Here is a 17164-nt window from a genome sequence, read left to right as displayed (position 1 = left end):
CACATAGCTCCAGGACATAGAATAGAAACACACAAAAAATTTGCTAAACAAGTATCGCTTTCTTTTAAAAGACATTTATTTATTTGGCGGCATCAGGTCTTGGTTGTGGTACACAAACTCTTAGCTGCAGCGTGTGGGATCTAGTTCCCTGACCAGGGATGGAACCCAGGCTCCCAGGATTGGCTGTGCGGAGTCTTAGCCACTGGACCACGAGAGAAATCTTGAACAAATATTTTTAATCTGTTTTTACCCTAAATAGACATTAACGTCAGGAGGCCAACAATGACATTTTATAAATCCCTGCATTCCCTTATCATGCAGGGCCTTGGAGTAAGTTCCTGGCCCCACTATTCATTTATTCAACAAATACATTTTGACTGCATACTATGTGCAGTGCACTGGGCTTGCTATTGACAATATAGGAGTAAATCCTTTAAAACGTTTTTACTAAACATCAAACACATCCAAAAAATTAATAACATATATGTAAAGTGAAAAAAAAATGTAAACGGTAAAATTTTACCCTTTAAACCTTGGTAATTTCAATGGCAAATCTTTACCTAGTGAAGAAAACAGATTGAAAGGGGACAAAAATAGATCCCTGGAGACTAGATGTGAGGCTATAGCAGACTTGGGCAGATAGATGTGGGATTTGCTGTACTGGGGCATAGGGAGAAGGAAAAGGAAGGCTGAGCTCAAGAGATATTTAGGTGGAAAACAGTACTTGATGGACTGTTACTCACTAGTTGCATGACCTAGATAAGATCCAACCTTTCTGAGCCTTTGTTCCTGCATCTGTAAAACAGGTTAGTACTATAGTTATTTGTATCCCTAACACCTACATTCAGAAAACTAAGATCATGGCATCTGGTCCCATTACTTCATGGCAAATAGGTGGAAAAATAGTGGAAACAGTGTCAGACTTTATTTTTTTGGGCTCCAAAATCACTGCGGATGTTGATTGCAGCCATGAAATTAAAAGACGCTTACTTCTTGGAAGGAAAGTTATGACCAACCTAGATAGCATATTAAAGAGCAGAGACATTACTTTGCCAACAAAGGTCCATCCTGTCAAGGGTATGGTTTTTCCAGTGGTCATGTATGGATGTGAGAGTTGGACTGTGAAGAAAGCTGATCGCCGAAGAATTGATGCTTTTGAACTGTGGTGCTGGAGAAGACTCTTGAGAGTCCCTTGGACTGCAAGGAGATCCAACCAGTCCATTCTAAAGATCAGTCCTGGGTGTTCATTGGAAGGACTGATGCTAAAGCTGAAACTGCAATACTTTGGCCACCTCATGCGACGAGTTGACTCACTGGAAAAGACTGATGCTGGGAGGGATTGGGGGCGGGAGAAGGGGACGACAGAGAATGAGATGGCTGGATGGCATCACCGACTCGATGGACATGAGTTTGAGTGTACTCCGGGAGTTGGTGATGGACAGGGAGGCCTGGCGTGCTGTGGTTCATGGGGTCGCAAAGAGTCGGACACGACTGAGCGACTGAACTGAACACCTAGCACAAAGCTTGGTATACACGAAAATCATAGCTACTGTTTTCTTTGCTGTGGAAGCTTCATAAATGCCTGCAGAATATTTTCTTGGGGCTGCAACTTGTTACCTTGTTCTAAGGAGAAAATTATATATGATGGTGCCTTCACCGAACAGACGCCCATTCTCCCCAGGCAGCAGGGCAGTGCAGGTCACGGTGAGTCTGGCGTAGCCTCAGCCCCGCCCCGGCTCCGCCCACAACCTCGCGATCTCTGTCCCCCCGCCCACAACCTCCCGAGCTCCGCCCCCGGAACCTCGCGCGTCGCCGCCGCCACCGCGGCGCGCGCCCCGCCCCGTCCCTGGTGCTGACGTCCGGGCCAAACGGACCGGGCGGGCTCCGCCGAGCCGTGTGCTTCCGCGGGCTCCGGGGTCGCTGGGGCCTCGTGGTGGGGCGGCTCTGCGGGGCTCGGCCCGCTTCCTCCCCTCCCCCGTGCCCTCTCGCGGCACGCGGCGGTGTCTGCGCTTCAGCCGGAGACCCAGAAAGAGGGTAAGTGTTGGCGGGAGCGCGAGGGGACCGCCGGGCGCGCGCGCCGCTCTCCGGGGCATTGTCTGGGCGGGGGCGGCGCGGGCACGTGCGCGCCCCTCCCCCACCCCGCCTGAGGCGCCGGCCCCTGGCTGAGAGGAGGGAGGGGGCGGGTGACTGGAGGGGAGAGGCCGCGGAGGAGGAAGCTGGGTCCAGGGTGAGTGCGTGTGGCTGGGGAGTCTCCGCAGCGGGAACCCGGAATTTGGGTGTGAGGGGGGTGTTCTTCCTAAAGGGCACCGCGCTTTCTGAGAGGGTATGGGTTCCCTGGGCCCCAGTGGCGGGAGCTTTTAGGATGTTAAGCCTGGTGGCCTGCAGTGGGATTGGAGACGAAATTTGGCCCCAGCGCCGGCAAGTTGTGAATTTATCAGCAGGAATCCTGGCATCTCCCTCCAACCTGTCGCCTTCCCTATCGTTCCTCTCCGCCGTGAAGGATGAGTAGGATTTAGAAAGGTGGAGGATATTCCAGGGATGGTGCCCGCCTTAAAGCATCAGAGCTGTGAGACTGCTCGGGGTTGGAGTGAAAAGCTTGGGAAAATGAGTACTTGGGAAGAAGAAAGGCTGGTTTGGTGGGTTGTGGCCAGATTGCAGAAGACAGGTTTATTTCATAACCTTTTTGTTTTTTTAATGAGTGTAATTATGTTTAAAAAAAATAGAAGTGGAAGAAAATAGCACCAGTAATTCTACAACCCTGACTCCTCATTCTTAGAATTTTGACGTTTGCTTGTATTTTTTTATAAGCTTGTAACTTACCGAGTTTTAACTACCATTTTGCATTCCCTTTTCTCGTTTACATGTTAAAGTGCAGTGTAATGTTATGTACTATTCAGCAATATAATTTACTTTCTTAATGAGCAAGGAGCAGGCATTCACAGAAAAATTTTAAAATACGGGAAAGGAAAATGAGGAATGGTACCCGTAGTTTTATTGTGTAGAGTTACTATCATTGAGTATATTTTCGGTTGTGGTATATTTTCTTTCAAAGATAGGAGCAGGTGAAGCTGTTCTTAGGAATTTCATTTTTATGAGCATTCTTTGAAGGTTTTAAGAAGGAAAGCATAATCTGACTGCTGTGTGGAGGAAGAGAGCAAGAGTGGAAGCTGGAAAGTTGGTTAGTTTACAGTACTTTGGTCTAGGTCCGTGGTTTGGAGATGGAGGAGAGTAGAACGGTTAACAGATATTTTGGAGGTGGAATGAATAAGACTTGGAAATGAATTGGTGAGGGAAAGGGAGAATTCTGCTTTTTGATACTTGTTTTGAGCAACTTCGAGTAGATGGCAGCGTTCACTGAGAAGAATGGAAGAGAGCAGTTTGAGGTGGAAGAAATAATGAGTTCTGTTTTGGGTGTATTAAATTTGAAATGTATTTTAGATATGAAGTCAGTATATTGAGGCAGTTGGATGTACAGGTTTGGAACTTCCAGAACAGAGCCTAGAGTTGGAGATAAAAATTTGTGAGTACTCACTATATAGATGATATTCAAAGTTATGAGACCACCTGAGAGCACTTCATGGCAAATAGATGGGGAAACAGTGGCAGACTTTATTTTGGGGGGCTCCAAAATCACTGCAGATGGTGACTGGAGCCATGAAATTAAAAGACGCTTACTCCTTGGAAAGAAAGTTATGACCAACCTAGACAGCATGTTAAAAAGCAGAGACATTACTTTGCCAACAAAGGTCCATCTAGTTAAAGCTATGGTTTTTCCAGTGGTCATGTATGGAAATGAGAGTTGGACTATAAAGAAAGCTGAGCGCCGAAGAATTGATGCTTTTGAACTGTGGTGTTGGAGAAGACTCTTGAGAGTCCCTTGGACTGCAAGGAGATCCAACCAGTCCATCCTAAAGGAGATCAGTCCTGAGTGTTCATTGGAAGGACTGATGTTGAAGCTGAAACTCCAGTACTTTGGCTACCTGATGTGAAGAACTGACTCATTTGAAAAGACCCGGATGGTGGGGAAGATTGAAGGCGGGAGGGGAAGGGGACAACAGAGGATGAGATGGTTGGACGACATCACCGACTCGGTGGACGTGAGTTTGAGTAAACTCTGGGAGTTGGTGATGGACAGGGAGGCCTGGAGTGCTGCCGTCCATGGGGTTGCAAAGAGTCAGATACAACTGAGCAACTGAACTGAGAGAGCACTTAGGTAAAAACCATATAGAAAAGTGAATAATTGAGTGAGGCTCAGGCATTCTAATGCTTGAAGATCTTATCGAGGAAGAAGATTGAGCACAGGACGGAAGGAACAGCCAGTGAGGTAGGAGAAAAAGCAGGACACTAGTGTCATGGGAGCCATGAGGAATGTTTCTGGTCCATGGAGTCTTGGTTCCTCAGTGCTTCCGAGATGTTTAATGAGGTGCTCACTTGGGTTTGGCAAAACAGAGGTTGTTAGTTTGGTCATTGGTGTTACTAACCAGATTGGAAGTTGGAGGTGGAAACGGAATTAACTGAATGGGAGTGAGGAAGAGAAGACAATGAGTGTGAATTAGAATCAAGTGTCCCTTGTTCAACACACCTTATTTTCATCTCTCCCCAAACTAAATTTGATAGTTGAGAATGGTGTCTTGTTTCATGTTTCATTCCTAGTATGTTTGAACATTTTCCACTTTTATTGGCCATTTGTGAATTTCTGTTCTGTCCTCTGTGCTTTTTTTTATTTGTGCTTATCATTTTCCAATTATCAGGGGCTCTCTAAATTCTAAAAATATGTAGCCTGATGTAGAGCTTACAGAGTTGTCCCCCTTATGTGTCCTCCCCCAGAATAAATGAATTTATTATCTGTACTCCATCAGGAAGAACATAGTTAATAATGGGAAAAACATACGTAATCATTTAACTTTTATGTATGTATTTTTTAAATTGTAGTAAAATATACATAACATAAAATTTACCACCGTAACCATTTTTCACTGGTGTTAAATACATTCATACCATTGTGCAGCCATTACCACTATTGATCTCCACAGCTCTTTTCATCTTGTAAAACTGAAACTCTGTACCCACGAAACAGTAACTTCTTATTTCCCCCTTACCGCCAGCCTATGGCAGTCGCCATTCAGCTTTCTGTCTCTGTGTTATTGCCTACTCTGAATATCTCGTATAAGTGGAATCAGACAGTATTTGTCTTTTTGTGACAGGTTTATTTTACTTAGCATGATGTCCTGAAAGTTCATCCATGTTGTAGCTTATGTCTGGATTTCATTCCTTTTTAAGGCTAGATAATACTCCAGGATCTGTATATTTGTTCTTATTGTTCAGTTGCCCAGTCGTGTCTGACTCTGAGACCCCATGAACTGTAGCCTGATAGGCTCCTGTGTCCATGGGATTATCCCAGCAAGAACACTGCAGTAGGTTGCCATTTCCTACTCTGGGGAATCTTCCCAACCCAGGGATCAAACCCTCTCTCTTGCATCTCTTGCATTGGCAGGTGGATTCTTTACCACTGTGCCACCTGGGAAGACCCCTGACTATCTCCTAGAGTTTGCTGAAATTCTTGTCAGTTGAGTCCTTGATACTATCTGATTATCTCATCTTCTGCCGCCCCCTTCTCCTTTCTCCTTCACACTTTCCCACCATCTGGGTCTTTTCTAATGAGTTGGCTTTTCCCATCAGGTGGCCAGAGTATTGGAGCTTCAGCATTAGTTCTTCCAGTGAATATTCAGGATTGATTTCCTTTAGGATTGACTGGTTTGATTTCCTTAGAGTCCAAGGGACACTATAAAAAGAGTCTTCTCCAGCACCACAGTTCAAAAGTATCAGTTCTTCGGCGCTCAGCCTACTTTATGATCGAACTCTCACATCCATACATGACTGCTGGACCTTTAACTATGTGGACCTTTGTCGGCAAAGTGATGTCTGTGCTTTTTAACATGCTGTCTAGGTTTGTCAGAGCTTTCCTTCCAAGGAGCAGGCGTCTTTTCATTTCATGGCTGCAGTTGCCATCCGTGGTGATTTTGGAACCCAAGAAAATAAAGTCTGTCACTGCTTCTACTCTTTCCCCCTTCTGTTTTCCATGAAGTGACGGGACTGGATTCCTAGTTTTTTGAATGTTGAGTTTCAAGCCAGCTTTTTCACTTTTCTCTTTACCCTTATCAAGAGGCTCTTTAGTTCTTCTTCATTAGTTCCTTACCAGTAGAGTGGTATCATCTGCATATCTGAGGTTGTTGATATTTCTTCTAATAATCTTGATTATTCCTGCTTGTGATTCATCCAGCCTGGCATTTCACATGATGTACTCAGCCTATAAGTTAAATAAGCAGGGTGACAATATACAGCCTTGTTGTAATTGTTTCCTAATTTTGAACCAGTCCATTGTTCCATGTCCAGTCCTAACTTTTGCTTCTTGACCTGCATACAGGTTTCTCAGGAGACAGGTAGGGTGGTCTGGTACTCCTATCTCTTTAAGAATTTTCCAGTTTGTTGTGAGCCACACAAAGACTTTCGTTTAGTGGAAGCAGAAGTAAATGTTTTTCTGGAACTCCCTTGCTTTCTCCATGATCCAACGGAATGTTGGCAATTTGATCTCTGGTTCCTCTGCCTTTTCTAAATCCAGCTTGTACATCTGGAAGTTCTCAGTGAACATATTGTTGAAGCCTAGCCTGAAGGATTTTGAGCATTACCTTGCTGGCATGTGAAATGAGCGCAGTTGTGAGATAGTTTGAACATTCTTTGGCATTGCCCTGCTTTGGGATTGGAATGAAAATTGACCTTTCCCCGTTGTCATGACAAGGCTGTGATCATGAAGGAGCCATCTCTACGTCTGAATATACCACATTTTATTTATCTATTCATCTATTAATGAACACTTAAGTTGTTTCCATCTTTTGGCTCTTGTGAATAATACTCCTAGAAACATGGGTGCATAGATACCTGTTTGAGTCCCTGCTTTCAGTTTTATGGGCTCTTTACCTAGAAGTGGGATTGCTGGATCATCCAGTAATTCTGTTTTTAATTTTTTGAAGAACCTCCTCACTGTTTTCCATCTTGTTTTTCCACCAGCAGTGCACAAGGGTTCCAATTTCTTCACATTCTTGCCAACACTTTTCTGGTGGGTTTTAATTTTTTTCCGTATTTATTTTTGATAGTAGCCATCCTAATGGTGTTAGATCTAATCTCTGTGTTTTTTATTTGCACTTCCCTGATATTAGTGATGTTGAGTATCATGTGCTTATTGGCCATTTGTATATCTTTGAAGAAATGTCAATTCAGTTTAAAATCAAGCTTTGTATTTAGGTCTTTGATCCATTTCGAGTTAATTTTTGTTAATTTAGGCATTAGTAAAGGGTCCATCGTCTCTTCTTTTTGCATACAAATGTCCAGTTTTCTTAGCAATATTTGTTGAAAAGCCTTTTTTCCCCTGACCGAATGGTCTTGGCACCCGAGTCAGAAATCATTTGACCATATATGCAAGAGTTTATTCTGGGCTCTCTATTTTATTCCATCTGTCTATATATCTGTTTTTATGCCAATACCATATTGTTTTGAGTACCACACTGTGGCTTCTATTAAGTTTTAGAATCAGGAGATGTGAGTCCTCCAGTTTTGTTCTTTTTCAAAATTGTTTTGATTATTTAGGGTCCCTTGAGATTACATATAAATTTTAGTGTGAGTTTTTCTGTTTCTGCAAAAAATGTCTGAAATTTTGATAGGGATTGCATTGAATTTGTAGATGGCTTTGGGTGGTATTGACTAACAATATTAAGTCTTCCAATCCATGAAAATGAAGTGTGTTACCATTTATTTGTCTTCTTTAATTTCTTTCAGCAATATTCTGTAGTTTTCATTTTGTAAGTTTACCTTCTTGGTTAATTCTAAGTGTTTTATTCTTTTTGATGCTTTTATAAATGGAAATATATTGTAATTTCCTTTTCAGTTGTTCATTATTGTGTATAGAAGTGTGACTGATTTTTATGTGTTGACTTGGTATCTTGCTTTTTGCTGTTCATTTCTTCTAACAGTTTTTTGGTAAATCTTTAGGGCTTTCTACATATAAGATCATATCCCCCCATATTAAAATTCCCTTATATTCATTCAGTGAATACACTATAATTTGCTATGGACTATTTCCAGGGTTTTTTTATTATAAAATATATAGATAGAGGAGAACTAGTACTTGAAGCTGTAAATCTGTAAGAACAGCCCATGTATGTGTGTCACCAGGCTTGAGAGTCTTTCCTTATGATAGATTCTCAGAAATACTTGATCCTCTTCTCTCTTTTCATTCAGTCACAGAGAATAGAATTCTTCACTGCCATCTCCTTAAATTGGCCCCAACCTCTCTGCCTTTAAACCTGCCCCCGTTTCAGCCTATTCTCTGTACTGCTGTTGAATGGAGGGTGAGAGTCAGGTTCAGTGCACTTTTCCCTCATAGAAAGCAAAACTTATGCAGCAGATTGTTTCTATAGTATCTGTTCTATGAGAGTTAGAAAAAAAAGTTTCTTTAAGGCTGGAGTGCATGTCATAGATGAATTGGAACTTAATTTCATTCTTGAAGGATGAATAGCATTTCAGTAAGTGGAGAGAAGGTAGGGATGAAACATGAACCTGTTGGAAGGTAATAAGGAGAAGTTCAGGCATGTGAACTTTGATGACTGTAGACAAGGAGAGATAGAAGAACTAGTTCTGCTAACCAAGGATTGTTTATTCTGTTGATCTGAAGAGTGAGTTTGGGGTAAGTGTGGGGAGAGACCTGTTTTGTGGCGGTAATGAAGGTTGATGGTGACCAGAATGCCGAGCAGGCAGGGGCTTAAACTTTATTTGTAATGTTTTATTTACATAATTGTGCATACATTGGTGATTGTTATCTACTTTGTTTTTAATGAGTTTATTGGAGAGTATATATCCTTTTTTATTGAGACGTAGTTCACATAACGTAAAATCCACCACTTTAAAATGTATAATTCAGTGTCTTTTAAAGTGTATTCACAATGTTATACAACCATTCATGCGTGCTTAGTGACTTAAGTCGTATCCAACTCTTGCTGACCACATGGACTATAGCTTTCCAGGCCTTTGTCCAGGGGATTTTCCAGGCAAGAATACTGGAATGGGTTGCCATTTCCTCCTCCAGGGGATCTTCCTGACCCAGGGATTGAACTTGCATCCCCTACATTGGCATGCAGTTTCTTTACTACTGAGCCACCTGGGCAGGCCTGTGGAACTGTTACTGCCATCTAATTCCGTAACATTTTCATGATTCCAGGAAGAAGCCCCATACCTATTTGCAGTCAGTCCCAGTTCCCTCCACCCCTCCACTCCTGGGAGCCACTTTCTGTGTCTAGGGATTTGCCTATTTCTGGGTATTTCCTGGAAAGATTAGATTGGTGCAGACATAATTGCACTTTCGGACTGTGAATTTTGAATCAAGGCTCAAACACATCTTTATCAATCAGAATAGGAACCATTACAGTCAACACATTTTTGCCAATGAGAAATAAGTTGGCTTATTCCTGTAGTGTAAAAATCTGTTCTTTGGGAACAGACTTTTGGACTGTGGGAGAAGGCGAGGGTGGGCTGATTTGAGAGAATATCATTGAAACATATATATTACCATATGTGAAAAAGATGACCAATCCAAATTCGATGCATGAAACGGCACTCAAAGCTGGTGCACTGGGACAACCCAGAGGGATGGGATGGGGAGGGAGGGGGGAGGGAGTTTGGGACCTGGGGCCACATGTACACCCATGGCTGATTCATGTCAGTGTATGGCAAAACCCACCACAATATTGTAAAATAATTAGCCTCCAATTAAAATAAATTAATTTAAAAATCAGTTCTTCAGGATTTGATGAACTCTTGGAAAGCATTTTTTGCCTCCTCCTGGTTGTGGAAGCATTTTCCCTGCAAAAACTTGTCAAGATGCTTGAAGAAGTGGTAGTCAGTTGGTTAGAGGTCAGGTGAATATGTCAGATGAGGCAAAACTTCATAGCTCAATTCCTTCAACTTTTGAAGAGTTGGTCATGCGACGTGTGGTCAGGCATTGTCATGGAAAAGAACTGGGCCCTGTCTGTTGACCAGTGCTGGCTTCAGGGATTGCAATTTTCAGGTGCATCTCATTGATTTGCTGAGCGTACTTCTCAGATGTAATAGTTTCGCTGGGATTCAGAAAGCTGTAGTGGATCAGATGGGCAGCAGACCACCAGTGACCATGACCTTCTTTTGTGCAGGTTTGGCTTTGAAGCTGCTTTTCTTGGTCCAGCCACTGAACTAGTCGTTGCCAGTTGTCATATAAAATTCACTTTTTGTCGCACATCACAATCCGATTGAGAAATGGTTTGTTATTGTTGCATAGAATAAGAGAAGATGACACTTCAAAATCAAGTTATTTTTTATTTTTGGTCAGCTCATGAGACACCCACTTACTGAGCTTTTTCACCTTTTCAGTTTGCTTCAAATGCTGAATAACCATAGAATGGTTGAGATTGAGTTCTTTGCCAGCAACTTGTGTAGTTGTAAGAGGATCAGGTTTGATTGCTCTCAGTTGGTCGTTGTCAGCTTCTGATGGCTGGCCAGTATACTCCTAATCTTCAAGACTCTCATTTCCTTTGCAAAACTTCTTGAATCACCACTGCACTGTACATTTGTTAGCAATTCCTGGACCAAATGCGTTGTTGATGTTGTGAGCTGTCTGCACTACAGTATGACCTATTTTGAACTTGAATAAGAAAATCACTTGAATTTGCTTTTTGTCTGTCATCATTACCATAGTCTAAAATAAATAGAAAATACACAGGTATAAGTCATTAGCTAAAAAAAAACACAGAGTGAGAAATGCATATTAAAATGGTATATAACACAACCACATTTATTTAAGAATGTATTTCAATATCAAATGGCAAAATTCAACAGTGAAAAACCACAATTACTTTTGCACCAACCTTATTAATCAAATAAATATGGCCTTTTGTATTTGGCTCCTTTCATTTGATTAGCATGGTATATTCAGAGTTGATCTGTGTAGTAGCATGTGTCGGTACTCCATCCTTTTTTATTGCTTAAAAATCCATTGTATGACTATTACCACATTGTTTATCTAGTCATCAGAGGATAGACATTTGAGTTGCTTCTGTTTTTTCACTGTTATGAATAATGTTGTGAACATTCACACACATACAAGTTTTTGTATGGACATACGTTTTCAGTTCTGTTGCATATTTACCTAGTTGTGGAGTTGCTAGGTCACATAGTAATGCTGTGTTTATCTTTTTGAGGAACTGCCAAACTTTTCCACAGCAGCTGCACTATTTTACGTTTCCACCAACAATGTGTGAGGGTTCATACTGTGTATTCTTTATACGTTTTTTTTAGATATACCCCAGTCTATATTTAATATTTGTGTGTGTTTAAATAGCTTCATTGAGGGACCGTTGGCATACCATAAACTGCACACGTATAAACTGTATGACATGGTAAGTTCTGATATATTTATGCATCTGTGAAAACATCACCACAGTCAAGATAGTAAACATATGCATCATCCCCAGTTTTTTCTCTCGTCCCTTCATGATCCTTCTTTCTCCCCTCCCCATTTCCTCATACCAGGACAACCACTGATCAGGTTTCTGTCATTATAGACTTGTTCGCATTTTGTAAAAATGTTACCATTGTAGTATATTCTTTTTTCTTAAGCTGGCTTCTTTTCTTCAGTACCGTTTTGAGATTAATTCCTGTTGTGTTGCATGTATCAGTTAATTCTTTTTTACTGATGAATTTATTGTATGAATGTGTCGCAGTTTGTTTATCCATTCACCTTTTAATGGACATTTGGGTTGTTTCTAGTTTTGGGCTATTACAAATAAAATTGCTGTGAACATTTGTTTTTGTATGGACATAAGCTTTTCTTTCTCTTGGGTAATAGCTAGGAGTGGAATGGCTGGGTCATGTGGTGGTGGTGGTGGTGTAGTCACTCAGTTGCGTCCGACTCTTGTGACCCCATGGGCTGTACAGCCTGCCAGGCTCCTCTGTTCTTGGGATTCTCCAGGCAAGAATACTGGAGTAGATTGCCATTTCCTTCTCCAGGGGATCTTCCCAACCCAGGAATTGAACCTGGGTCTCCTGCATTGCAGGCAGGTTCTTTACCAACTTAGCTACAAACTGCCAAACTGTTTTCCAGAGTAGTTTTACTGTTTTTACCTTCCCACCACCAATGAATGCGAGTTCCAGTTGTTTCACATTCTCTGTAGTTTTGGCTTTTCAACATACAGAGAAGTAACAAGAAAACAGAAAGAGGCATAAAGACACCCATAATCCATCTCCCAGGTTAGTCCTTTTGGTATTTTCCTCTCCCTAAATAATGCTTGTACATGGTTAGAAAATTCAGACATTGTAGTCAGGAGTAAAATGAAAAGCAAAACGACTGCCCAGAGGCAACTATTGTTATTAATTTTTTATCCTTCTAGGAAAATCTACACAGCATCTACCAGCATTTGTGGGGGTAGGGGGGATGCTCTGCTCCTTCTTCTAGTTTACATAGAAAGAAAGTATACAAACCATTTGCACCTTGGTTTTTTTCACTTTACAATGTATTTTAGAAGTATTTCTGTATCAGCACATTAATTTTAATGGCTACGTTGCAAAACAGTTTTGCTATAAGAAAACACAAATTTGAACTTTCCTGGTGGTGCGGTGGATAAGAATCCGCCAGTGCAGGGGACACGGGTTAAATCCCTGGTCTGGAGCAACTGAGCCCTTGAGCTGAAGTTACTGAGACCTGTACACTCTAGTGCCTGTGCTCTGCAACAAGAAGAGCCACCGCATGGAGGAGTAGGCCCCTCTTTCTGTAACTGGAGAAAGGCCACACAGAGCAACAGTGAAGACCCAGCGCATCCAAAAATAAATATTTTTTTAAAAAAGAAAGATGAAAACATTAGTTTGTTTTAATGCAGTTGATAGGGAACTATTTGAGTATAATGTGGATTTCACATTTCATGTTTTTGTGTTTCATCTGCAAGAAATGCTAAGTAAATGCAAAAAAGTGCACCCGGCTGAACTGAACCACAGCAGAAATATGCAGACCCCTTCCAGGTACACACCTTAGGTATCCTCCAGCAACCTCAGTTTACTTCTGTGTTATGAGCTACACCTATCCTTATCTGGTGGTGTTAGTTTTCTGTTCATTTTAGATTAGCCTACTACCACTTCATGGTAACTTACAAACTGTAACCTTTCAATGCTCACTTCCACAAGTAAAACTTAATTTCACAAGGTGAAGTGTCATATTTATTGTAGCATTTATGTATTTCTTAACCCATTTAATGTGTAAAACTCTGCTGCCATTTTTATTAGATTCCCTTTTTATTTGATTATCTTTTTTAATTACATGTCACTACTAAAATTTTTGAGTGTTGTGCCAAAACCCATTTTTCCCATAAGCCTTATGGTTTTCATTATGCAGTTTTATGGTGTGATGGTTTTTAGGAATGCATATTCACATTACAGTGGAATTGATTTATCCCATAATATGTACATAATTTATTTTTAAACTTATTTTTGAAAATTGTGAAATACATCATATATATATATGCTAAACAGCACATATAATAAGAAGGTATGTTTTAAAGAAGACAAATAAGGTATCAAATACATACTTAGCTACAACCCAGCTTAAGAAATAGGAAATCGCTAATACTTTTGAACCTCCTTGTGTCCCTCTCATTGATCATTTTATACTTTTTTGAATATCTGAACTATTCGATGAAAAAATTAAATTTTAAAGTGTTAACAGTCCGTGCCTCTGGTCTTACTGATGTTGATTCCCCAACTGACTGTCCTGCTTTCCTGAATGTGCACACATAGCACGTACATGCATATTTGGGGGAGGATAATCTGTGAATTGATTTCTGTTTAAGGTTAATAAATCATAAGTTTGTCATTGTTATTTTTTTTTGTAATAGCTTTCTTGAGATCTGATTCACATACCATAAAATTCACTCTTTTAAAGTGTATTTTTTTTAGTATACCTACAAAATTGTGCAACTATTGCTGTATCTAATTCCAGAAAATGAATAGGTAGATTTTTGTAAATAGGTAGATTTTCTAGATTTAGGCAGTGTTTATCCAAGGAAAAACCAGTTTTTTAAAAACGTCTTACGTTTTAAGGTACTAGTTTTCTTTCTAGCATCTCAGCTCCCGGTAGAAAGGCATGAGACTTATCCCCATAGGATTTATTGTCAGTTTGAAAGCTCTAGAGAAAAATCCCTGTTGAGTGAAATGTGCAAGATTTGGCTTAATTTACATATTCTCAGTGACTGTGTCCAGGAGTTTAACACAGTCTTGATCTGCTCCAGTTCCTTCCTTTCCTTTCCAACCGGGACTAAAGACAAATCAACCCCCTCCCCTCTTTTTTTTTTTTTTTGGCTTCTCTTAGAAAGAAAACCTTTATGGCTTCATAACTGAAACAACAAAATTGTCATATGAATTAGAATTACCACTTTAGGTAATTCCAATGATTTTTGTCCAGAAGTGGCTCTAAGGAAGTTACAGGGATGTTATATGGCCTACCTTCTGTCCACTTAAGAATTTGCCGTAAGTATCTCAAAACTCCTGAATATCCGAGATGACTCAGTCTGGAGTCTGTTAAAGGGATGGAGTAAAGGAACAGTAAACCCTACCTCGCGAGAAGGCAATGGCAAGCCACTCCAGTACTATTGCCTAGAAAATCCCATGGATGGAGGAGCCTGGTAGGCTGCAGTCCGTGGGGTCGCTAAGGGTCGGACACGACTGAGCGACTTCACTTTCACTTTTCACTTTCCACTTTCACACATTGGAGAAGGAAATGGCGACCCACTCCAGTGTTCTTGCCTGGAAAATCCCAGGGACGGGGGAGCCTGGTGGGCTTCCGTCTATGGGGTCACACAGAGTCGGACACGACTGAAGTGACGCAGCAGCAGCAGCAGCAGCAAACCCTACCTCAGGCCAGCTCTCCAGTTGTTGCAGTAATACAATGGATAGAAGCAGGGCACCTGTAATTTAGACTAGCTCTTTGATCTTAAATTCTTTTTCTTGTTACTTTGTAAGAGTGGAGACAGTTCTGTCATGAATGTATCCTGGGCCAGACCTTATATAGCAACTTCTGTGTCTTAAGCAGTTTTGTTTATAGTAGGAAAGTAGGTGTCTTGGACCTGAAATATGTAGTGCTTAAATAACGAAATAGTTTTTTTTTTAACTCAGCTGTTCATATGTCACATTAGTATGGCCACATCAACTGAGTGGCTCATGTCACTTTGGGGCTAATAACCAACCTCTGTCAGCTTCCCACCATTCTGGTCCAGTGTTAACATTATGGCTGTTCAGTTCAGTTCAGTCGCTCAGTCGTGTCTGACTCTTTGCGACCCCATGAATCACAGCATGCCAGGCCTCCCTGTCCATCACCAACTCCCGGAGTTCACTCAAACTCAAATGGACTGGTTGGATCAGGAGAGGTAAGAAAGCCTTCCTCGGCAATCAATGCAGAGATAATAGAGGGAAACAGCAGAATAGGAAAGACTAGAGATCTCTTCAAGAAAATTAGAGATCGTGGTCATGTATGGATGTGAGAGTTGGACTGTGAAGAAAGCTGATCGCCGAAGAATTGATGCTTTTGGACTGTGGTGCTGGAGAAGACTCTTGAGAGTCCCTTGGACTGCAAGGAGATCCAGCCAGTCCATTCTAAAGGAGATCAATCCTGGGTGTTCATTGGAAGGACTGATGCTAAAGCTGAAACTCCAATACTTTGGCCACCTCATGCGACGAGTTGACTCACTGGAAAAGAGTCTGATGCTGGGAGGAATTGGGGGCGGGAGGAGAAAGGGACGACAGAGAATGAGATGGCTGGATGGCATCACCGACTCGATGGACATGAGTTTGAGTGAACTCCGGGAGTTGGTGATGGACAGGGAAGCCTGGCGTGCTGTGATTCATGGGGTCGCAAAGAGTCGGACACGACTGAGCAACTGAACTGAACTGAACTGAAGGGAACATTTCATGCAAAGATGGGCTCAATAAAGGACAGAAATGGTATAGACCTAACAGAAGCAGAAGATATTAAGAAGAGGTGGCAACAATACACAGAACTGTACAAAAAAGATCTTCATGACCCAGATAATCACGGTGGTGTGACCACTCACCTAGAGCCAGACATCCTGGAATGTGAAGTCAAGTGGGCCTTAGGAAGCATCACTACGAACAAAGCTAGTGGAGGTGATGGAATTCCAGTTGAGCTATTTCAAATCCTGAAAGATGATGCTGTGAAAGTGCTGCACTCAATATGCCAGCAAATTTGGAAAACTCAGCAGTGGCCACAGGACTGGAAAAGGTCAGTTTTAATTCCAGTCCCAAAGAAAGGCAATGCCAAAGAATGCCCAAACTACCGCACAGTTGCACTCATCTCAGATGCTAGTAAAGTCATGCTCAAAGTTCTCCAAGCCAGGCTTCAGCAATATGTGAACCATGAACTTCCAGATGTTCAAGCAGGTTTTAGAAAAGGCAGAGGAACCAGAGATCAAATTGCCAACATCCGCTGGATCATCAAAAAAGCAAGAGAGTTCCAGGTCAACGTCTATTTCTGCTTTATTGACTATGCCAAAGCCTTTGACTGTGTGGATCACAATCAACTGTGGAAAATTCTGAAAGAGATGGGAATCCCAGACCACCTGACCTGCCTCTTGAGAAACCTATATGCAGGTCAGGAAGCAACAGTTAGAACTGGACATGGAACAACAGACTAGTTCCAAATAGGAAAAGGAGTATGTCAAGGCTGTATATTGTGGCTGTTATAGATCTAAAAAAAAGACCTATTTTTTTTCCCATACCAAATGAGTTAAAGATGGAAAAGGCATTAAATTTGTGGGTGGCAGACATGAACAGAAAGCAGGGTTCAGTAATATCCTGTTTTAGGCATTCACTGGTGGTTTTGAAACGTATCCCACACAGATAAGGGGAGACTACTGTGTACTTGGTTTTGTGTATAAAACCTAGCGTAGAATAACTATGGATCGAGTTTTTGTCAGTACCATTTAAGTGAATATCAGAACAAAATTTTCTCTTAAGCTGGCTATTTTTAGTTTGCAAAATGTAATTCTGAAATGGATGATATGTATTTGGATTACTGAAAGTCAGT

The 17164-nt window shown here is 41.4% G+C and overlaps 1 protein-coding gene across 6 annotated transcripts in view; it reads left to right on the top strand.

Moving 5' to 3' along the window:
- Nucleotides 1-1805: 1805 nt before the first annotated feature.
- The window catches only part of YEATS2 (YEATS domain containing 2), a 105891-nt gene continuing 90532 nt past the window's right edge, over nt 1806-17164 (top strand). For 5 of the 6 annotated variants that reach the window (XM_055409329.2, XM_055409322.2, XM_055409338.2 and 2 more), the window contains exon 1: nt 1807-2034. The gene's annotated coding sequence lies outside the window, so the exon portion shown is untranslated. Of the gene's footprint in view, nt 2035-17164 lie in introns of all 6 variants that reach the window. The other variant, XR_016038035.1, reaches the window with a different exon arrangement.

The sequence above is a fragment of the Moschus berezovskii genome, chromosome 1 (genome assembly GCF_049115385.1).
Source record: "Moschus berezovskii isolate FMDL1 chromosome 1, NW_MosBer_1.0, whole genome shotgun sequence".
NCBI classification, from domain to species: domain Eukaryota; kingdom Metazoa; phylum Chordata; class Mammalia; order Artiodactyla; family Moschidae; genus Moschus; species Moschus berezovskii.
Note: the sequence above shows the minus strand (reverse complement) of the source record. Positions and strands in the feature narration are given on the sequence as shown.